The sequence below is a fragment of the Berghia stephanieae genome, chromosome 4 (genome assembly GCF_034508935.2).
Source record: "Berghia stephanieae isolate SIO BIC M18660-M18661 chromosome 4, UCSD_Bste_1.3, whole genome shotgun sequence".
Taxonomy (NCBI): Eukaryota; Metazoa; Mollusca; class Gastropoda; order Nudibranchia; family Aeolidiidae; genus Berghia; species Berghia stephanieae.
Window position 1 is genome coordinate 45973184 of NC_088363.1, and position 5000 is coordinate 45978183.

Genomic DNA, 5000 nt, shown 5'->3' on the forward strand with positions numbered 1-5000 from the left:
AGAGTGCGGCTATTATGTGAGCGGATAGAAGTAATTTATTGTATTTTCACAACCATTGCATAGCAAATTACATCTGAAATAAGCTGTCAATTCTGCGTATAAAAAGAAATATTGAAGATCTTGTAATAGAAATCTATGATGTAGACTAAAAGATTATTATAATCTTCTCCACTAAGCGCTTTTTTTAACGTAATAATATACTAGGGACACAAAATCTCGACCATTATAAATATATAAATGGAAAGAAGCAATTTATGGCATTTAAAAAGCCATTACTCCTACAGTAGCCCTTCAAAACCATTTTATAGCATGAAACTGATGATAGCAATGGCTTGCAACACTTGGATAGGACGCTAGTCTATCGTATTGTGTTTTACACCAGATCTAACAGACCCAGCCACTCTGCTGGGTGAACAGGGGGTCAGAAAAAATATCGATCTTGGTCCCATTGCTTGTGAAGCGAGTGCTCTACCAACTGAACTAACTTTTGTAGTCGTGGACTTGTCTTTTGATTTATTTATTTTTGGTCAGTATCAGGCTATAGAAGGAACGAAGTTGACGTCACTCAGCTCTTTGTTAGCATTTTTAGAGAGCCTGTTGGTGATAAGTTTTCCCTACTGATGCTATGCGCTTATTTAAAATACTCAAACCATCGACCAGCCGGATAAAACGTACCAGCACTCAAAACTAGGTGAAACATTAAACGCTCACAGTCTAATCTGTACAATTTAGTGAGAACTACTCATAAAAATAGCTGGTTAAAAACAAAAAACAAAGAGCAGAGTGACGTTAAAATCGTTCCTTCTATAAACGTTTAAGGTTACACAGTTTTGTGTGATAGTCTGTTAAATTTGGCCAGTAGATGTTCAAAGTGATAATAAGCTGCTAGAAGCTATGGACTGTAAAAAGTAATAAACAACTATGAATATAACAGTTTCAAAAGAAGAACAAAATACCAGATACGGAACATACCGGACTCAAAACCCTTCTTCAGCCAACAATAAAATAGCAATGAAAACATTGTTAAAAACCAACTAGACGACAGAGAAATTAAATATTTGGCGCGTCCTTTCTGTAATAAGATGTTTGAATGTAAACAAAAATAAGCGTTCGCCTGGTTACGAAGGACGTGGTAAATTGAGCGGAATGTTAAGCTATAATATAGTTATAAGATTTGGTGCGTTAAAATAAGACAAGTGGAATACAAATAGATGCCGACTATCTTAATTTTCAAAGGTTTGTGTTATTTCCTTTTCGTTGGAGTAGACATTGCAAAGACTAACTCAAAATCATAATCATTTGATCTCTCTTCAAAGACTTAAAGCCAGTCGGAACCTGTTTGGACACATTTTGAGACGAGATCGTGAAATACCAGCAAATAAAGCTATGTCATTCTACTTCACCAATTGGATTCAATAGTCTGATATCACGTCGCCCAGCAACGGCGGCCATCGTGGTTCTAAACAAAGAAGGTCGGTACTTTTTATTCTTCATGCTGGCTAGAACTTTTCATATGTCTGGTGATCAGAATGTGTAAAAGTCAAAACATGATCAGATTTATAATGTTTGTTTTTTTCCCTCTGGATACGCTTTTATGCTCGCCGGAGAAATATTTCAAAAGGGCATCCGCCATTGTCCCGATAGTTTAGAGCCAGTTACTAAGTTACCATGCGTCATTACGAGGGAAGTGACGTCACGACTGTTGAAGCCTATTTGGAACCTAAACACAAAGGACGCCAAGTCACCTCATTGCTGATAACACTCAACAACGATTTCAAAAGATTGCCAAACATCACCCTCCGCTTAACGTCATCAGCTATAGACCTCAACAACATCAGACATGAATGGAGATTCCTCTGCACAGAATTCATGAAGGTCGCTGAGGCTGCAAAGCCGATTTACTGTTCCAGCGAACAGCTTTAAGTCAAGGAAGTCACTGGATCACCGTTCATTCTTCATATTTCTGGATTATTATTTTCACCACTTTTTTATTGGATTTATTTCAACTGATACATTTGACACCTATTTTTATTCTACTTGTATATATGTTTTTGTTTGTTACTTTTACTGTTATTTCAACTGAAACATTTGACACCTATTTTATACTACTTGTATATATGTTATTGTTTATTACTTTTTACTGGTGGAGGTTGTGAGTATTTCATCCAAAAGCATAGCATTATTAAGTTTACGAAGGCTACAATCTGACGGGAGCTTTGAAGGTTGATCGGTAGATTTTTGACCAATGAAAACAAGGGATTTGTGACACTCCTGAAGTCCACTCGGACTATAATTATAATACCAGATTGAGGCTGTCTGGCACACAGGACTTACTTTGCGAACATTAATAACACTTTTTTTTTAATATGTTGATTTCAGAATGGGTGAATTTAACGTCATCGGCCCTTTGTTATTCCTTTTTAGACCGCAAAAAGGGAAATTAATTCTCACTTAAGTCCCTCTAACATTATTTAAGCGTTAAAGGTTACACCTAGTTTTGTGTGTTGATCTGGCGTCCATCACAAAAAAATATAGTTTCAAACGGAGTAACGATCCTTTTAACAGACTACAAGTAGTAAAGGTTTCACATAGTTTTTTTGTGCTAGTAGAATTGATCTAATGGATGGAACCGGTGAGTATTTTACATAAATCCATAGCAGCAATAATAAATAGTCCATCGTTTGAAGCGTAGATAGGTAGACCACTGTGTGAGGGACAGTGTGTTTGTTTATTTGAGCCAATCTGTTGCAGGTTGTGTTTAATACCGCATAAAAGTAAGGATAAAAATCGTTCTGATGATCAAAACAATGTTTATCCTTAATTTTATGCGGTATTAAGTGTAAGTAGCTTTCACTACAATGTAATCGTGAATAGATACCGAAGATTTTTTACTCTTTTTCTGTTGTAGAAACATGCATTGGTGCATAAAGCAATGATGATGATGATGATGATGATGATGATGATGATGATGATGATGATGATAATAATAATAATAATAATAATAATAATAGTAACAATAATAATAATAGTAATAATAATAATAATAATAGTAATAATAATAATAGATAAATAATAATAATAATAATAATAATAATAATAATAATAATAATAATAATAATAATAATAATAGTAACAATAATAATAATAGTAATAATAAAGTGATGATATATAAATGTAATAAAGCTAAATTAATTTTTATACGGAATTTATCTTATGGGTGTAATTCGGGGAAGACTAGAACGGCATAGGCGTTAGCCGAATTGCAGCGACGTAGAGTGGGCTAAGAAAGGGCATTCACTCAACAACACCCGGAAAGAGAGAGAGGGAGAGAGAGAGAGAGAGAGAGAGAGAGAGAGAGAGAGAGAGAGAGAGAGGGCGAGAGAGAGGGGGAGGGAGAGAGAGAGAGATAGAAAGAAAGAAAGAAAGAAAGAAAGAAAGAGAGAGATAAAGAAAGAAAGAAAGAAAGAAAGAAAGAGAGAGAGAAAGAAAGAGAGAGAGAGATAGTGAGAAAGAAAGAAAGAGAGAGAGAGAGAAAGAGAGAGGGAAAGAAATAAATAAAAAGAGAGAGAGAGATATATAAAGAAAGAAAGAAAGAAAGAAAGAGAGAGAGAGAGAGAGAGAGAGAGAGAGAGAGAGAGAGAGAGATAAGTGAAATAACAGATTTTACAGAATACTCACTTTTTCAAGGCGTCTTGTTAATTAATGATTTACTGTAGGCAATACGAGTAGCAAACTATCTCCAATATTGCAATATACCGGGTGTGACAAAAATCAAAACACACTGTCATCGATATATACTCGTACGTCTAGTCAATTAATGATTACTGTACTGTAGTAATGAACAATCTCCAACACTGCAATATTCCGGGTTTGCAATATGCAAAAAATCAAAGCACACTAACAGAGATAGAGGCACCTATGTAGTCAATTAATTGTAATGAAATATCTCTAATATTGCAATATGCTGGGGGTGACAAAGAAAAAACAATAAAAACTAACAAATCAAAAGACATTGTCATCGATAGAATTGTCTATTCAATTAATTAAAGATCACTGTAGATATTGAACTATCTCCAATATTGCAAGATATGGGGTGTGACAAATAATCAAAGCAAGCTTGCTATACAATCATTAATAAAAACACGCACGCATGCACTCACACCCACAACTCAACTTGTACTTTAACACAATCACACATATTATCTGCACCATATGGTATCTCCAATCACAGTTGTTAAACAGTCATTGAAAAATTCCGGCTGTCAACGTCGAAAAACCCAATCACAACAAATATCATAATCCACGAAGTGTTTTTATTTTTTATGTCTTCTTCTTTAAATAATTCTAATACGGCTATCTATTTATCTATAAAATAACAAAATGCTCTATTAATCTTTGTAACAGTTGCTAGTAATGAACGTGATCATATGTGAACAGTTGGAACAGAGGGAGAGAAAAAGTATGGGAGAGAGAGAGAGAGAGAGAGAGAGAGAGAGAGAGAGAGAGAGAGAGAGAGAGAGAGAGATAATGCTCTAGGAATCAAGAAATATTTCTGGCTTCACTAGTTTCACCCTATTACTGGAGGGGTTATTTTTGCGTACCCCAACAAAGCATTTCAAAAAAAATTGACCAGAAAATTTTTGGGACTTAAAATATCGATCGGTTGGAATGATCACAGACTTTTCGAAACGTCTCAAACCTGAGACCTTGAGGAAGTTTCCGGTTTGATATATTTAGACAAAAGTTGTGGTTATCCTGTTTTGATCGATGTTTGAAGAAAAATTTTTATGGGCAAAATGAAAAATAAGTGATTTGTTTGAGAACAGTGGTATTGACGACTATGCATATCGATCTATTCGGATCGGCGGCGCGGCGAGGCGGACGAGGAGACGCATACTGCTGTGAGTCTGCTTGCGCGGGGTGATACGGTGATGGGGGGGGGGGGAGGGGGAGGGGGAGAGAGAGGGGGTGGGAGAGTGGAGAGACAAGAGAGAGAGAGA

The 5000-nt window shown here is 35.7% G+C and overlaps 1 protein-coding gene across 10 annotated transcripts in view; it reads right to left on the reverse strand.

The window, feature by feature from the left end:
- LOC144970681 (cationic amino acid transporter 4-like) overlaps positions 1-5000 on the reverse strand; it is a 79037-nt gene that overhangs the window by 63897 nt on the left and 10140 nt on the right. The window contains exons 1-2 of one of the 10 annotated variants that reach the window (XM_078910560.1): positions 4210-4563; positions 3679-3964 (exon numbers count right to left, since the gene is read on the reverse strand). The exons of 7 other annotated variants lie outside the window; for them this stretch is intronic. The gene's annotated coding sequence lies outside the window, so the exon portion shown is untranslated. Of the gene's footprint in view, positions 1-3678; positions 4564-5000 lie in introns of those variants that run through there. 2 more of the 10 variants (XM_078910567.1, XM_078910559.1) reach the window with 2 other exon arrangements.